A 16291-nucleotide genomic window follows, 5' to 3' on the forward strand; every position below is an offset into this window, starting at 1 on the left:
AGTTTTGACCCAATCTGTTTTTGGGAAGCGCAGTTTGACCCAGCAGTGCGGGCCAACAACATGTTCTGTTTTGCCGCGTGAAGGCGGTTTAATGCTTTGGACAGCGTATGGTTGAGATGTGATTTTCCACCAATTTGGGGCACCTTTCTTATGGAAATCAAGGATGATTTCATGGGAAATGGCAAACTGGTGTAGCGTTTGGCTAATAAGCTAAAGCTACAAAGGATGTACCGGTGCCCCGTCGTCCGAGCAGAATCCACATTCGGCCGTAATCGGAGGTTACTACTAACGTTCGATTGTGTCTCATAGGGAGTTTGGCGCAGGGCCTCAGTGGAAAACAGGCCCTCGGCGGCTGAAACAAAAGACGAAGAATGCATCCACATGCACATGAATCAGGAATGTTAAATAAAGAAACCCCGCCGGATGACGAGGTGGTCCAGTGGTTAAGGCGGTGGAAGGCTAATACATTGTGCTCGACACGCATTCGAAGCTTTAGCGCCACTGAGAGGCCACCGGACCAGACAGGCCCAACATGTTTACGATGGGTAACGGTGAGCTGTAATTGCGTTGCAGTTTAACGATACTTGTCTTGAGAACATATTGACAAAACAACAAACCTTCTGGCTCTGGCGCACTATCATCAGCAGACCGTTTTTTTGGCGAGGAAAAAAAACCCTAAACGAAACAAGGCTATATTTCTCAACAAAACTCTAAGCCTCCAGAGAGACTAGCAAAAATTGCCAAAGATAACTGTATTTCAAGTCATCCTGGCGGGGTATTGGGTAAAGTTTTCAACCAGCAATGATCGCGCCTCGGACAAACCTCATAGGCTACAATATTGCCTCTGCGAAAGAATGCAGGCGACGGTCGTGACCTTTTTCTGCACCTACGTGGATGTGAACCGACAAGGTGGTAGCAAGCTTTAAACTGCCGCACAAACAGTCTCCTGCCACGGGTTGCTGCACCGTGTTTCTACGGAACAGATTAGAGGTGTGTAAAAGACGGCTCATTCACTATTCCCTCTGTGCTCAAAACAGCCAGCTGAAAGCACGGCAGCAGCAGCTGAAAAGGTCCGCAGCATGGCCTATCTCGGTCAGCAAGGGGACGGGGTGGCCGAGTGGTTAAGGCGATGGACTGCTAATCCATTTTGCTCTGTGCAATGGTTGGAATCCATTCTTGTCGTTCGGTTCCTTTAGCACTGGACCTTAATCCGGGTCCTGGGGACCCCATGCTAAACTTTTTGTGTGTCCTCCTTATCTAACACACTCAGTTCAGTTCTTTGAGTTCTCTACTAATGAACTGATGATCTGAATCAGGAGTGCTAAATAAAAAATGTCACGTAAAATGACGAGGTGGCCGAGTGGTTAAGGCGATGGACTGCTAATCCATTGTGCTCTGCACGCGTGGGTTCGAATCCCATCCTCGTCGTTCGGCTCCTTTAGCAGTAATCCTCGTCCTGGGGACCCCACTCTGCGCTTTTTGTGTCTTCCTTATCTGACACACTCAGTTCAGTTCACTCAGTGCTCTACTAATGAGCCGATGGTCTGAATCGGGAGTGTTAAATAAAAGGACCACGGAAAGTGACGGGGTGGTCGAGTGGTTAAGGCGATGCAAGGCTAATCCGTTGTGCTAGGCTCACCTTGGTTTGTGTGGGTTTGAATCCCGTCCTCTTCATTTGATGATTTAGCACCACTGAGAGCCCACCAGAACAGACAGGCCCAACCTGTTTACGATGGGTAGCGGTGAGCTGTGATTGTGCTGTAGTTTAATGATACCTGCAGCGAAGTCTTGAGAGCATATTGACAAAACAACAAATCTTCTGGCTCCGGCACGCTATGATCTGTAGACACCTCTTTGACGAGGACCAACAACCAGCCACTCTAACAAAACGAAGCAAAACTTTGTTTTTCAAGAAGCGTCCAGAGAGACCGGCAAAAACTGAGAAGCTGACTGTATTTCAAATCATCCAGATGGGATATCGGGGAAAGTTTACAACCAGCAATGATCACACCTCAGATAAACCACACAAGCTACAACATTGCCTCTGCGATAGAATACCGGTGACGGTCGTGACCTTTTCTTGCAGCTACGTGGATGTGATCCGACAAGGTGATAGCAAGCTGGATGAGCCCCAGAGACAGATCATCAGTGAAGACCTCTTCACCTAGACGGCCATCGACGCAAGACTGTGAAAACCAGATCCTCTCCAATCTGACACTGTGGCAACATGGAACTTTTGCATCTACATTAAAATTAGTCTGTTTGTTCTTATTCTGAGGTCACCGTAGCCGCCATATCCATTCTGTATTCCGATTAGATGGTCACTGCAGTCCCCCGGATCCAGTCCGTACCAAGAGCAGATGGTGGATCAGCACCTTCAGCCGAATGTCAGCGGATACCATGTCAACTAGATGAGCCCCAGAGACAGATCATCAGTAAAGAATGAATCCACATGCCACAGCAAACTCGAGCTGGTGAAAATGTTCACCAAACACCCGCCGCTGACTTCTTTTAAAAGAAGCCAGCTTATTGAAGGTGCACAGGATAAACGCCCTGAGAAAGCTGTGCCTCGCAACCCTAAGAATGGCATAGGCGTTAGTGGACACCTGACGCGCGTGCAAAACACCGGCATTTCACACGTCCCTGGGTGGGCTCGAACCACCAACCTTTCGGTTAACAGCCGAACGCGCTAACCGATTGCGCCACAGAGACAGACATTGCGCATCGGCTGCCGCGGGATCACGGTTGTAAAAGCAAGGGTTAGGGTTAGGGATTAGAATCGCACGTACTAACAGGCTGTTTTGAAAGATGTTTCCGGAGCTCGCAAAATCCACTTAGCCTGTGCGGAGAATGGGCACGCTGGAGCCCGCCACCCTGTTGGGAAGAAAGAGCGCCAACAGAGCCGCCCAACGTGGGGCTCGAACCCACGACCCTGAGATTAAGAGTCTCATGCTCTACCGACTGAGCTAGCCGGGCTGGTTGTGGTCTCCTTCACCGGGTCGGACGCAGTTTTCATCGGCTCCCAAATGACACAGGCGAAACGGAGGCTCTCGCGTTGTGCAAGACTGTCGAGCCGTCCCGTGGGTAGTGCTTAGAGCAGGCTTAGAGTTTTCTTCTGTCAGTTTTGACCCAATCTGTTATTGGGAAGCGCAGTTTGACCCAGCAGTGCGGGCCAACAACATGTTCTGTCTTGCCGCGTGAAGGCGGTTCAATGCTTTGGTCAGCGTATGGTTGAGATGTGATTTTCCACCAATTTGGGGCACCTTTCTTATGGAAATCAAGGATAAATCTATATAAGGATAAGGATAAATCTTCTATATTTCGGTGGTCTTTTGCAAACACTAGATTTATATGTCAGTTCCAACATAACACCGACTGTTACGCAACAGTCCCGGGATCGTTAATAGTTACGCCTCCAACATTTGCATCGCCCAATCATCGGTAACGTCAGTACATCAGTAAAACAAGGCAAGCCACTGAAGGGACACGGTTAGCTTAATGCTAGCGCTAGCCTGTTACATTGCAGTACAAAAGATATCACTTACCACATAAACAGAGAGATGACTGTGCTGATGATGGTGAATGATGGAGAAATAACTGCGCTGATGATGGCGAATGATTTACAGATCCAGAGTATCACCGAGAAGCAGCTGAACTTGTGTGGTAAGAAGCGCTCCCTCTGCATTATAACTTTACACAGAGCACATGGATCACAGTAATGAGACTAAAATGTCTGCGATACAAAACGGCAGATTCAACAAACCACATATTAAAAGCCGCTAGAGCTCCTAATTAAATAAATATTTTTATCAATGTGCCAGCTATAGAGATGAGCAGCTCTGTGAAACAGCCAATCGGAGCAGAGCTCATTAATATTCATGAAGCTTCCAAAAAAGGCAATAACAGAGCATTTCATTCTAGGGACAAATCCTAGGGTTGTAAATGGTCCTGTAAAACCGTTTCTGGAGATTGTTTGCCCTTTCCTATGCCATATACCTTCTATGCAGATATCAAATAACAAATTAAAATATTCTCTCAATGCATTTTATGGCAACTTTAAGTTGATAGAACCAGCTGACATCTTATCCTGACATTCTGAATATCAAGGATGGTGACACCCACCAACAAAAATGTAAAAAAAAAAAAAAAAAATCTCAATCATAACGACTCATAAGATTTTTAATCTGATATTTACATTTTTCAGAGACCACTCTGACCATACTCTCTTCTTCTATGCTGCTTAAATGCCACACAGAACGTTCATCAATGGTGTGGAGCATATGAAATAAACCATTACTCCACACCCGATTCACGCTCAGAAAAGAGTATCAAAGCTCATCATCGTAGTTTGGGAGACACTACACTTTTGAAACACATTTCCTAGTTAGAAACTATAGAAATGATCCCTGAAAGTATAGTCTTGACCTCCATTTTGCAAAACCAGCTTAGGCGAGTTCTGACACTTTGAGTCTCAGAGATGGTTACAACCTAACAACAGAGATGAGAAAAGTTACATTTGAAACATCATTAGAGTCCTAAAATTTTGTTTGTAATTTTAGTTGGATGCAGTTTTCATTGGCCCCCAAATTACACAGGCGAAACTGAGGCTCTCGCGTTGTGCGAGACTGTCAACCCGTCCCGTGGGTAGGGCTTAAAGCAGGCTTAAAGATTTCTTCTGTCAGTTTTGACCCAATCTGTTTTTGGGAAGCGCAGTTTGACCCAGCAGTGCGGGCCAACAACATGTTCTGTTTTGCCGCGTGAAGGCGGTTTAATGCTTTGGACAGCGTATGGTTGAGATGTGATTTTCCACCAATTTGGGGCACCTTTCTTATGGAAATCAAGGATGATTTCATGGGAAATGGCAAACTGGTGTAGCGTTTGGCTAATAAGCTAAAGCTACAAAGGATGTACCGGTGCCCCGTCGTCCGAGCAGAATCCACATTCGGCCGTAATCGGAGGTTACTACTAACGTTCGATTGTGTCTCATAGGGAGTTTGGCGCAGGGCCTCAGTGGAAAACAGGCCCTCGGCGGCTGAAACAAAAGACGAAGAATGCATCCACATGCACATGAATCAGGAATGTTAAATAAAGAAACCCCGCCGGATGACGAGGTGGTCCAGTGGTTAAGGCGGTGGAAGGCTAATACATTGTGCTCGACACGCATTCGAAGCTTTAGCGCCACTGAGAGGCCACCGGACCAGACAGGCCCAACATGTTTACGATGGGTAACGGTGGGTAACGGTGAGCTGTAATTGCGTTGCAGTTTAACGATACTTGTCTTGAGAACATATTGACAAAACAACAAACCTTCTGGCTCTGGCGCACTATCATCAGCAGACCGTTTTTTTGGCGTGGAAAAAAAACCCTAAACGAAACAAGGCTATATTTCTCAACAAAACTCTAAGCCTCCAGAGAGACTAGCAAAAATTGCCAAAGATAACTGTATTTCAAGTCATCCTGGCGGGGTATTGGGTAAAGTTTTCAACCAGCAATGATCGCGCCTCGGACAAACCTCATAGGCTACAATATTGCCTCTGCGAAAGAATGCAGGCGACGGTCGTGACCTTTTTCTGCACCTACGTGGATGTGAACCGACAAGGTGGTAGCAAGCTTTAAACTGCCGCACAAACAGTCTCCTGCCACGGGTTGCTGCACCGTGTTTCTACGGAACAGATTAGAGGTGTGTAAAAGACGGCTCATTCACTATTCCCTCTGTGCTCAAAACAGCCAGCTGAAAGCACGGCAGCAGCAGCTGAAAAGGTCCGCAGCATGGCCTATCTCGGTCAGCAAGGGGACGGGGTGGCCGAGTGGTTAAGGCGATGGACTGCTAATCCATTTTGCTCTGTGCAATGGTTGGAATCCATTCTTGTCGTTCGGTTCCTTTAGCACTGGACCTTAATCCGGGTCCTGGGGACCCCATGCTAAACTTTTTGTGTGTCCTCCTTATCTAACACACTCAGTTCAGTTCTTTGAGTTCTCTACTAATGAACTGATGATCTGAATCAGGAGTGCTAAATAAAAAATGTCACGTAAAATGACGAGGTGGCCGAGTGGTTAAGGCGATGGACTGCTAATCCATTGTGCTCTGCACGCGTGGGTTCGAATCCCATCCTCGTCGTTCGGCTCCTTTAGCAGTAATCCTCGTCCTGGGGACCCCACTCTGCGCTTTTTGTGTCTTCCTTATCTGACACACTCAGTTCAGTTCACTGAGTGCTCTACTAATGAGCCGATGGTCTGAATCGGGAGTGTTAAATAAAAGGACCACGGAAAGTGACGGGGTGGTCGAGTGGTTAAGGCGATGCAAGGCTAATCCGTTGTGCTAGGCTCACCTTGGTTTGTGTGGGTTTGAATCCCGTCCTCTTCATTTGATGATTTAGCACCACTGAGAGCCCACCAGAACAGACAGGCCCAACCTGTTTACGATGGGTAGCGGTGAGCTGTGATTGTGCTGTAGTTTAATGATACCTGCAGCGAAGTCTTGAGAGCATATTGACAAAACAACAAATCTTCTGGCTCCGGCACGCTATGATCTGTAGACACCTCTTTGACGAGGACCAACAACCAGCCACTCTAACAAAACGAAGCAAAACTTTGTTTTTCAAGAAGCGTCCAGAGAGACCGGCAAAAACTGAGAAGCTGACTGTATTTCAAATCATCCAGATGGGATATCGGGGAAAGTTTACAACCAGCAATGATCACACCTCAGATAAACCACACAAGCTACAACATTGCCTCTGCGATAGAATACCGGTGACGGTCGTGACCTTTTCTTGCAGCTACGTGGATGTGATCCGACAAGGTGATAGCAAGCTGGATGAGCCCCAGAGACAGATCATCAGTGAAGACCTCTTCACCTAGACGGCCATCGACGCAAGACTGTGAAAACCAGATCCTCTCCAATCTGACACTGTGGCAACATGGAACTTTTGCATCTACATTAAAATTAGTCTGTTTGTTCTTATTCTGAGGTCACCGTAGCCGCCATATCCATTCTGTATTCCGATTAGATGGTCACTGCAGTCCCCCGGATCCAGTCCGTACCAAGAGCAGATGGTGGATCAGCACCTTCAGCCGAATGTCAGCGGATACCATGTCAACTAGATGAGCCCCAGAGACAGATCATCAGTAAAGAATGAATCCACATGCCACAGCAAACTCGAGCTGGTGAAAATGTTCACCAAACACCCGCCGCTGACTTCTTTTAAAAGAAGCCAGCTTATTGAAGGTGCACAGGATAAACGCCCTGAGAAAGCTGTGCCTCGCAACCCTAAGAATGGCATAGGCGTTAGTGGACACCTGACGCGCGTGCAAAACACCGGCATTTCACACGTCCCTGGGTGGGCTCGAACCACCAACCTTTCGGTTAACAGCCGAACGCGCTAACCGATTGCGCCACAGAGACAGACATTGCGCATCGGCTGCCGCGGGATCACGGTTGTAAAAGCAAGGGTTAGGGTTAGGGATTAGAATCGCACGTACTAACAGGCTGTTTTGAAAGATGTTTCCGGAGCTCGCAAAATCCACTTAGCCTGTGCGGAGAATGGGCACGCTGGAGCCCGCCACCCTGTTGGGAAGAAAGAGCGCCAACAGAGCCGCCCAACGTGGGGCTCGAACCCACGACCCTGAGATTAAGAGTCTCATGCTCTACCGACTGAGCTAGCCGGGCTGGTTGTGGTCTCCTTCACCGGGTCGGACGCAGTTTTCATCGGCTCCCAAATGACACAGGCGAAACGGAGGCTCTCGCGTTGTGCAAGACTGTCGAGCCGTCCCGTGGGTAGTGCTTAGAGCAGGCTTAGAGTTTTCTTCTGTCAGTTTTGACCCAATCTGTTATTGGGAAGCGCAGTTTGACCCAGCAGTGCGGGCCAACAACATGTTCTGTCTTGCCGCGTGAAGGCGGTTCAATGCTTTGGTCAGCGTATGGTTGAGATGTGATTTTCCACCAATTTGGGGCACCTTTCTTATGGAAATCAAGGATAAATCTATATAAGGATAAGGATAAATCTTCTATATTTCGGTGGTCTTTTGCAAACACTAGATTTATATGTCAGTTCCAACATAACACCGACTGTTACGCAACAGTCCCGGGATCGTTAATAGTTACGCCTCCAACATTTGCATCGCCCAATCATCGGTAACGTCAGTACATCAGTAAAACAAGGCAAGCCACTGAAGGGACACGGTTAGCTTAATGCTAGCGCTAGCCTGTTACATTGCAGTACAAAAGATATCACTTACCACATAAACAGAGAGATGACTGTGCTGATGATGGTGAATGATGGAGAAATAACTGCGCTGATGATGGCGAATGATTTACAGATCCAGAGTATCACCGAGAAGCAGCTGAACTTGTGTGGTAAGAAGCGCTCCCTCTGCATTATAACTTTACACAGAGCACATGGATCACAGTAATGAGACTAAAATGTCTGCGATACAAAACGGCAGATTCAACAAACCACATATTAAAAGCCGCTAGAGCTCCTAATTAAATAAATATTTTTATCAATGTGCCAGCTATAGAGATGAGCAGCTCTGTGAAACAGCCAATCGGAGCAGAGCTCATTAATATTCATGAAGCTTCCAAAAAAGGCAATAACAGAGCATTTCATTCTAGGGACAAATCCTAGGGTTGTAAATGGTCCTGTAAAACCGTTTCTGGAGATTGTTTGCCCTTTCCTATGCCATATACCTTCTATGTAGATATCAAAGAACAAATTAAAATATTCTCTCAATGCATTTTATGGCAACTTTAAGTTGATAGAACCAGCTGACATCTTATCCTGACATTCTGAATATCAAGGATGGTGACACCCACCAACAAAAATGTAAAAAAAATAAAAAAAAAAATCTCAATCATAACGACTCATAAGATTTTTAATCTGATATTTACATTTTTCAGAGACCACTCTGACCATACTCTCTTCTTCTATGCTGCTTAAATGCCACACAGAACATTCATCAATGGTGTGGAGCATATGAAATAAACCATTACTCCACACCCGATTCACGCTCAGAAAAGAGTATCAAAGCTCATCATCGTAGTTTGGGAGACACTACACTTTTGAAACACATTTCCTAGTTAGAAACTATAGAAATGATCCCTGAAAGTATAGTCTTGACCTCCATTTTGCAAAACCAGCTTAGGCGAGTTCTGACACTTTGAGTCTCAGAGATGGTTACAACCTAACAACAGAGATGAGAAAAGTTACATTTGAAACATCATTAGAGTCCTAAAATTTTGTTTGTAATTTTAGTTGGATGCAGTTTTCATTGGCCCCCAAATTACACAGGCGAAACTGAGGCTCTCGCGTTGTGCGAGACTGTCAACCCGTCCCGTGGGTAGGGCTTAAAGCAGGCTTAGAGATTTCTTCTGTCAGTTTTGACCCAATCTGTTTTTGGGAAGCGCAGTTTGACCCAGCAGTGCGGGCCAACAACATGTTCTGTTTTGCCGCGTGAAGGCGGTTTAATGCTTTGGACAGCGTATGGTTGAGATGTGATTTTCCACCAATTTGGGGCACCTTTCTTATGGAAATCAAGGATGATTTCATGGGAAATGGCAAACTGGTGTAGCGTTTGGCTAATAAGCTAAAGCTACAAAGGATGTACCGGTGCCCCGTCGTCCGAGCAGAATCCACATTCGGCCGTAATCGGAGGTTACTACTAACGTTCGATTGTGTCTCATAGGGAGTTTGGCGCAGGGCCTCAGTGGAAAACAGGCCCTCGGCGGCTGAAACAAAAGACGAAGAATGCATCCACATGCACATGAATCAGGAATGTTAAATAAAGAAACCCCGCCGGATGACGAGGTGGTCCAGTGGTTAAGGCGGTGGAAGGCTAATACATTGTGCTCGACACGCATTCGAAGCTTTAGCGCCACTGAGAGGCCACCGGACCAGACAGGACCAACATGTTTACGATGGGTAACGGTGAGCTGTAATTGCGTTGCAGTTTAACGATACTTGTCTTGAGAACATATTGACAAAACAACAAACCTTCTGGCTCTGGCGCACTATCATCAGCAGACCGTTTTTTTGGCGAGGAAAAAAAACCCTAAACGAAACAAGGCTATATTTCTCAACAAAACTCTAAGCCTCCAGAGAGACTAGCAAAAATTGCCAAAGATAACTGTATTTCAAGTCATCCTGGCGGGGTATTGGGTAAAGTTTTCAACCAGCAACGATCGCGCCTCGGACAAACCTCATAGGCTACAATATTGCCTCTGCGAAAGAATGCAGGCGACGGTCGTGACCTTTTTCTGCACCTACGTGGATGTGAACCGACAAGGTGGTAGCAAGCTTTAAACTGCCGCACAAACAGTCTCCTGCCACGGGTTGCTGCACCGTGTTTCTACGGAACAGATTAGAGGTGTGTAAAAGACGGCTCATTCACTATTCCCTCTGTGCTCAAAACAGCCAGCTGAAAGCACGGCAGCAGCAGCTGAAAAGGTCCGCAGCATGGCCTATCTCGGTCAGCAAGGGGACGGGGTGGCCGAGTGGTTAAGGCGATGGACTGCTAATCCATTTTGCTCTGTGCAATGGTTGGAATCCATTCTTGTCGTTCGGTTCCTTTAGCACTGGACCTTAATCCGGGTCCTGGGGACCCCATGCTAAACTTTTTGTGTGTCCTCCTTATCTAACACACTCAGTTCAGTTCTTTGAGTTCTCTACTAATGAACTGATGATCTGAATCAGGAGTGCTAAATAAAAAATGTCACGTAAAATGACGAGGTGGCCGAGTGGTTAAGGCGATGGACTGCTAATCCATTGTGCTCTGCACGCGTGGGTTCGAATCCCATCCTCGTCGTTCGGCTCCTTTAGCAGTAATCCTCGTCCTGGGGACCCCACTCTGCGCTTTTTGTGTCTTCCTTATCTGACACACTCAGTTCAGTTCACTGAGTGCTCTACTAATGAGCCGATGGTCTGAATCGGGAGTGTTAAATAAAAGGACCACGGAAAGTGACGGGGTGGTCGAGTGGTTAAGGCGATGCAAGGCTAATCCGTTGTGCTAGGCTCACCTTGGTTTGTGTGGGTTTGAATCCCGTCCTCTTTATTTGATGATTTAGCACCACTGAGAGCCCACCAGAACAGACAGGCCCAACCTGTTTACGATGGGTAGCGGTGAGCTGTGATTGTGCTGTAGTTTAATGATACCTGCAGCGAAGTCTTGAGAGCATATTGACAAAACAACAAATCTTCTGGCTCCGGCACGCTATGATCTGTAGACACCTCTTTGACGAGGACCAACAACCAGCCACTCTAACAAAACGAAGCAAAACTTTGTTTTTCAAGAAGCGTCCAGAGAGACCGGCAAAAACTGAGAAGCTGACTGTATTTCAAATCATCCAGATGGGATATCGGGGAAAGTTTACAACCAGCAATGATCACACCTCAGATAAACCACACAAGCTACAACATTGCCTCTGCGATAGAATACCGGTGACGGTCGTGACCTTTTCTTGCAGCTACGTGGATGTGATCCGACAAGGTGATAGCAAGCTGGATGAGCCCCAGAGACAGATCATCAGTGAAGACCTCTTCACCTAGACGGCCATCGACGCAAGACTGTGAAAACCAGATCCTCTCCAATCTGACACTGTGGCAACATGGAACTTTTGCATCTACATTAAAATTAGTCTGTTTGTTCTTATTCTGAGGTCACCGTAGCCGCCATATCCATTCTGTATTCCGATTAGATGGTCACTGCAGTCCCCCGGATCCAGTCCGTACCAAGAGCAGATGGTGGATCAGCACCTTCAGCCGAATGTCAGCGGATACCATGTCAACTAGATGAGCCCCAGAGACAGATCATCAGTAAAGAATGAATCCACATGCCACAGCAAACTCGAGCTGGTGAAAATGTTCACCAAACACCCGCCGCTGACTTCTTTTAAAAGAAGCCAGCTTATTGAAGGTGCACAGGATAAACGCCCTGAGAAAGCTGTGCCTCGCAACCCTAAGAATGGCATAGGCGTTAGTGGACACCTGACGCGCGTGCAAAACACCAGCGTTTCACACGTCCCTGGGTGGGCTCGAACCACCAACCTTTCGGTTAACAGCCGAACGCGCTAACCGATTGCGCCACAGAGACAGACATTGCGCATCGGCTGCCGCGGGATCACGGTTGTAAAAGCAAGGGTTAGGGTTAGGGATTAGAATCGCACGTACTAACAGGCTGTTTTGAAAGATGTTTCCGGAGCTCGCAAAATCCACTTAGCCTGTGCGGAGAATGGGCACGCTGGAGCCCGCCACCCTGTTGGGAAGAAAGAGCGCCAACAGAGCCGCCCAACGTGGGGCTCGAACCCACGACCCTGAGATTAAGAGTCTCATGCTCTACCGACTGAGCTAGCCGGGCTGGTTGTGGTCTCCTTCACCGGGTCGGACGCAGTTTTCATCGGCTCCCAAATGACACAGGCGAAACGGAGGCTCTCGCGTTGTGCAAGACTGTCGAGCCGTCCCGTGGGTAGTGCTTAGAGCAGGCTTAGAGTTTTCTTCTGTCAGTTTTGACCCAATCTGTTATTGGGAAGCGCAGTTTGACCCAGCAGTGCGGGCCAACAACATGTTCTGTCTTGCCGCGTGAAGGCGGTTCAATGCTTTGGTCAGCGTATGGTTGAGATGTGATTTTCCACCAATTTGGGGCACCTTTCTTATGGAAATCAAGGATAAATCTATATAAGGATAAGGATAAATCTTCTATATTTCGGTGGTCTTTTGCAAACACTAGATTTATATGTCAGTTCCAACATAACACCGACTGTTACGCAACAGTCCCGGGATCGTTAATAGTTACGCCTCCAACATTTGCATCGCCCAATCATCGGTAACGTCAGTACATCAGTAAAACAAGGCAAGCCACTGAAGGGACACGGTTAGCTTAATGCTAGCGCTAGCCTGTTACATTGCAGTACAAAAGATATCACTTACCACATAAACAGAGAGATGACTGTGCTGATGATGGTGAATGATGGAGAAATAACTGCGCTGATGATGGCGAATGATTTACAGATCCAGAGTATCACCGAGAAGCAGCTGAACTTGTGTGGTAAGAAGCGCTCCCTCTGCATTATAACTTTACACAGAGCACATGGATCACAGTAATGAGACTAAAATGTCTGCGATACAAAACGGCAGATTCAACAAACCACATATTAAAAGCCGCTAGAGCTCCTAATTAAATAAATATTTTTATCAATGTGCCAGCTATAGAGATGAGCAGCTCTGTGAAACAGCCAATCGGAGCAGAGCTCATTAATATTCATGAAGCTTCCAAAAAAGGCAATAACAGAGCATTTCATTCTAGGGACAAATCCTAGGGTTGTAAATGGTCCTGTAAAACCGTTTCTGGAGATTGTTTGCCCTTTCCTATGCCATATACCTTCTATGTAGATATCAAAGAACAAATTAAAATATTCTCTCAATGCATTTTATGGCAACTTTAAGTTGATAGAACCAGCTGACATCTTATCCTGACATTCTGAATATCAAGGATGGTGACACCCACCAACAAAAATGTAAAAAAAAAAAAAAAAAAATCTCAATCATAACGACTCATAAGATTTTTAATCTGATATTTACATTTTTCAGAGACCACTCTGACCATACTCTCTTCTTCTATGCTGCTTAAATGCCACACAGAACATTCATCAATGGTGTGGAGCATATGAAATAAACCATTACTCCACACCCGATTCACGCTCAGAAAAGAGTATCAAAGCTCATCATCGTAGTTTGGGAGACACTACACTTTTGAAACACATTTCCTAGTTAGAAACTATAGAAATGATCCCTGAAAGTATAGTCTTGACCTCCATTTTGCAAAACCAGCTTAGGCGAGTTCTGACACTTTGAGTCTCAGAGATGGTTACAACCTAACAACAGAGATGAGAAAAGTTACATTTGAAACATCATTAGAGTCCTAAAATTTTGTTTGTAATTTTAGTTGGATGCAGTTTTCATTGGCCCCCAAATTACACAGGCGAAACTGAGGCTCTCGCGTTGTGCGAGACTGTCAACCCGTCCCGTGGGTAGGGCTTAAAGCAGGCTTAGAGATTTCTTCTGTCAGTTTTGACCCAATCTGTTTTTGGGAAGCGCAGTTTGACCCAGCAGTGCGGGCCAACAACATGTTCTGTTTTGCCGCGTGAAGGCGGTTTAATGCTTTGGACAGCGTATGGTTGAGATGTGATTTTCCACCAATTTGGGGCACCTTTCTTATGGAAATCAAGGATGATTTCATGGGAAATGGCAAACTGGTGTAGCGTTTGGCTAATAAGCTAAAGCTACAAAGGATGTACCGGTGCCCCGTCGTCCGAGCAGAATCCACATTCGGCCGTAATCGGAGGTTACTACTAACGTTCGATTGTGTCTCATAGGGAGTTTGGCGCAGGGCCTCAGTGGAAAACAGGCCCTCGGCGGCTGAAACAAAAGACGAAGAATGCATCCACATGCACATGAATCAGGAATGTTAAATAAAGAAACCCCGCCGGATGACGAGGTGGTCCAGTGGTTAAGGCGGTGGAAGGCTAATACATTGTGCTCGACACGCATTCGAAGCTTTAGCGCCACTGAGAGGCCACCGGACCAGACAGGACCAACATGTTTACGATGGGTAACGGTGAGCTGTAATTGCGTTGCAGTTTAACGATACTTGTCTTGAGAACATATTGACAAAACAACAAACCTTCTGGCTCTGGCGCACTATCATCAGCAGACCGTTTTTTTGGCGAGGAAAAAAAACCCTAAACGAAACAAGGCTATATTTCTCAACAAAACTCTAAGCCTCCAGAGAGACTAGCAAAAATTGCCAAAGATAACTGTATTTCAAGTCATCCTGGCGGGGTATTGGGTAAAGTTTTCAACCAGCAACGATCGCGCCTCGGACAAACCTCATAGGCTACAATATTGCCTCTGCGAAAGAATGCAGGCGACGGTCGTGACCTTTTTCTGCACCTACGTGGATGTGAACCGACAAGGTGGTAGCAAGCTTTAAACTGCCGCACAAACAGTCTCCTGCCACGGGTTGCTGCACCGTGTTTCTACGGAACAGATTAGAGGTGTGTAAAAGACGGCTCATTCACTATTCCCTCTGTGCTCAAAACAGCCAGCTGAAAGCACGGCAGCAGCAGCTGAAAAGGTCCGCAGCATGGCCTATCTCGGTCAGCAAGGGGACGGGGTGGCCGAGTGGTTAAGGCGATGGACTGCTAATCCATTTTGCTCTGTGCAATGGTTGGAATCCATTCTTGTCGTTCGGTTCCTTTAGCACTGGACCTTAATCTGGGTCCTGGGGACCCCATGCTAAACTTTTTGTGTGTCCTCCTTATCTAACACACTCAGTTCAGTTCTTTGAGTTCTCTACTAATGAACTGATGATCTGAATCAGGAGTGCTAAATAAAAAATGTCACGTAAAATGACGAGGTGGCCGAGTGGTTAAGGCGATGGACTGCTAATCCATTGTGCTCTGCACGCGTGGGTTCGAATCCCATCCTCGTCGTTCGGCTCCTTTAGCAGTAATCCTCGTCCTGGGGACCCCACTCTGCGCTTTTTGTGTCTTCCTTATCTGACACACTCAGTTCAGTTCACTGAGTGCTCTACTAATGAGCCGATGGTCTGAATCGGGAGTGTTAAATAAAAGGACCACGGAAAGTGACGGGGTGGTCGAGTGGTTAAGGCGATGCAAGGCTAATCCGTTGTGCTAGGCTCACCTTGGTTTGTGTGGGTTTGAATCCCGTCCTCTTTATTTGATGATTTAGCACCACTGAGAGCCCACCAGAACAGACAGGCCCAACCTGTTTACGATGGGTAGCGGTGAGCTGTGATTGTGCTGTAGTTTAATGATACCTGCAGCGAAGTCTTGAGAGCATATTGACAAAACAACAAATCTTCTGGCTCCGGCACGCTATGATCTGTAGACACCTCTTTGACGAGGACCAACAACCAGCCACTCTAACAAAACGAAGCAAAACTTTGTTTTTCAAGAAGCGTCCAGAGAGACCGGCAAAAACTGAGAAGCTGACTGTATTTCAAATCATCCAGATGGGATATCGGGGAAAGTTTACAACCAGCAATGATCACACCTCAGATAAACCACACAAGCTACAACATTGCCTCTGCGATAGAATACCGGTGACGGTCGTGACCTTTTCTTGCAGCTACGTGGATGTGATCCGACAAGGTGATAGCAAGCTGGATGAGCCCCAGAGACAGATCATCAGTGAAGACCTCTTCACCTAGACGGCCATCGACGCAAGACTGTGAAAACCAGATCCTCTCCAATCTGACACTGTGGCAACATGGAACTTTT

At 46.7% G+C, this 16291-nt stretch overlaps 21 non-coding genes across 21 annotated transcripts; 4 read left to right on the forward strand and 17 right to left on the reverse strand.

Moving 5' to 3' along the window:
• Positions 1 to 715: 715 nt before the first annotated feature.
• LOC141316714 (U4 spliceosomal RNA) lies at positions 716 to 856 on the reverse strand. The gene has a single exon (XR_012351541.1). It is a non-coding gene; the product is annotated as a U4 spliceosomal RNA (small nuclear RNA).
• Positions 857 to 1346: 490 nt separating this feature from the next.
• Positions 1347 to 1428, forward strand: trnas-gcu (transfer RNA serine (anticodon GCU)). Its single transcript has one exon. It is a non-coding gene; the product is annotated as a tRNA-Ser (tRNA).
• A 489-nt stretch (positions 1429 to 1917) lies between these two features.
• Positions 1918 to 2056, reverse strand: LOC141316724 (U4 spliceosomal RNA). Its single transcript, XR_012351551.1, has one exon. It is a non-coding gene; the product is annotated as a U4 spliceosomal RNA (small nuclear RNA).
• Positions 2057 to 2638: 582 nt separating this feature from the next.
• On the reverse strand, positions 2639 to 2712 carry trnan-guu (transfer RNA asparagine (anticodon GUU)). Its single transcript has one exon. It is a non-coding gene; the product is annotated as a tRNA-Asn (tRNA).
• A 191-nt stretch (positions 2713 to 2903) lies between these two features.
• trnak-cuu (transfer RNA lysine (anticodon CUU)) lies at positions 2904 to 2976 on the reverse strand. Its single transcript has one exon. It is a non-coding gene; the product is annotated as a tRNA-Lys (tRNA).
• Positions 2977 to 4206: 1230 nt separating this feature from the next.
• Positions 4207 to 4422, reverse strand: LOC141316731 (small nucleolar RNA U3). The gene has a single exon (XR_012351557.1). It is a non-coding gene; the product is annotated as a small nucleolar RNA U3 (small nucleolar RNA).
• A 983-nt stretch (positions 4423 to 5405) lies between these two features.
• LOC141316715 (U4 spliceosomal RNA) lies at positions 5406 to 5546 on the reverse strand. Its single transcript, XR_012351542.1, has one exon. It is a non-coding gene; the product is annotated as a U4 spliceosomal RNA (small nuclear RNA).
• A 490-nt stretch (positions 5547 to 6036) lies between these two features.
• On the forward strand, positions 6037 to 6118 carry trnas-gcu (transfer RNA serine (anticodon GCU)). Its single transcript has one exon. It is a non-coding gene; the product is annotated as a tRNA-Ser (tRNA).
• Positions 6119 to 6607: 489 nt separating this feature from the next.
• Positions 6608 to 6746, reverse strand: LOC141316725 (U4 spliceosomal RNA). The gene has a single exon (XR_012351552.1). It is a non-coding gene; the product is annotated as a U4 spliceosomal RNA (small nuclear RNA).
• Positions 6747 to 7328: 582 nt separating this feature from the next.
• Positions 7329 to 7402, reverse strand: trnan-guu (transfer RNA asparagine (anticodon GUU)). The gene has a single exon. It is a non-coding gene; the product is annotated as a tRNA-Asn (tRNA).
• A 191-nt stretch (positions 7403 to 7593) lies between these two features.
• On the reverse strand, positions 7594 to 7666 carry trnak-cuu (transfer RNA lysine (anticodon CUU)). The gene has a single exon. It is a non-coding gene; the product is annotated as a tRNA-Lys (tRNA).
• Positions 7667 to 8898: 1232 nt separating this feature from the next.
• Positions 8899 to 9114, reverse strand: LOC141316710 (small nucleolar RNA U3). Its single transcript, XR_012351536.1, has one exon. It is a non-coding gene; the product is annotated as a small nucleolar RNA U3 (small nucleolar RNA).
• A 973-nt stretch (positions 9115 to 10087) lies between these two features.
• On the reverse strand, positions 10088 to 10228 carry LOC141316716 (U4 spliceosomal RNA). Its single transcript, XR_012351543.1, has one exon. It is a non-coding gene; the product is annotated as a U4 spliceosomal RNA (small nuclear RNA).
• A 490-nt stretch (positions 10229 to 10718) lies between these two features.
• trnas-gcu (transfer RNA serine (anticodon GCU)) lies at positions 10719 to 10800 on the forward strand. Its single transcript has one exon. It is a non-coding gene; the product is annotated as a tRNA-Ser (tRNA).
• Positions 10801 to 11289: 489 nt separating this feature from the next.
• On the reverse strand, positions 11290 to 11428 carry LOC141316726 (U4 spliceosomal RNA). The gene has a single exon (XR_012351553.1). It is a non-coding gene; the product is annotated as a U4 spliceosomal RNA (small nuclear RNA).
• Positions 11429 to 12010: 582 nt separating this feature from the next.
• Positions 12011 to 12084, reverse strand: trnan-guu (transfer RNA asparagine (anticodon GUU)). Its single transcript has one exon. It is a non-coding gene; the product is annotated as a tRNA-Asn (tRNA).
• Positions 12085 to 12275: 191 nt separating this feature from the next.
• trnak-cuu (transfer RNA lysine (anticodon CUU)) lies at positions 12276 to 12348 on the reverse strand. Its single transcript has one exon. It is a non-coding gene; the product is annotated as a tRNA-Lys (tRNA).
• A 1231-nt stretch (positions 12349 to 13579) lies between these two features.
• On the reverse strand, positions 13580 to 13795 carry LOC141316711 (small nucleolar RNA U3). Its single transcript, XR_012351537.1, has one exon. It is a non-coding gene; the product is annotated as a small nucleolar RNA U3 (small nucleolar RNA).
• Positions 13796 to 14768: 973 nt separating this feature from the next.
• On the reverse strand, positions 14769 to 14909 carry LOC141316717 (U4 spliceosomal RNA). The gene has a single exon (XR_012351544.1). It is a non-coding gene; the product is annotated as a U4 spliceosomal RNA (small nuclear RNA).
• A 490-nt stretch (positions 14910 to 15399) lies between these two features.
• Positions 15400 to 15481, forward strand: trnas-gcu (transfer RNA serine (anticodon GCU)). The gene has a single exon. It is a non-coding gene; the product is annotated as a tRNA-Ser (tRNA).
• Positions 15482 to 15970: 489 nt separating this feature from the next.
• Positions 15971 to 16109, reverse strand: LOC141316727 (U4 spliceosomal RNA). Its single transcript, XR_012351554.1, has one exon. It is a non-coding gene; the product is annotated as a U4 spliceosomal RNA (small nuclear RNA).
• Between the last annotated feature and the right edge of the window lie 182 nt (positions 16110 to 16291).

Source organism: Garra rufa, unplaced genomic scaffold, assembly GCF_049309525.1.
Source record: "Garra rufa unplaced genomic scaffold, GarRuf1.0 hap1_unplaced_144, whole genome shotgun sequence".
NCBI lineage: Eukaryota > Metazoa > Chordata > Actinopteri > Cypriniformes > Cyprinidae > Garra > Garra rufa.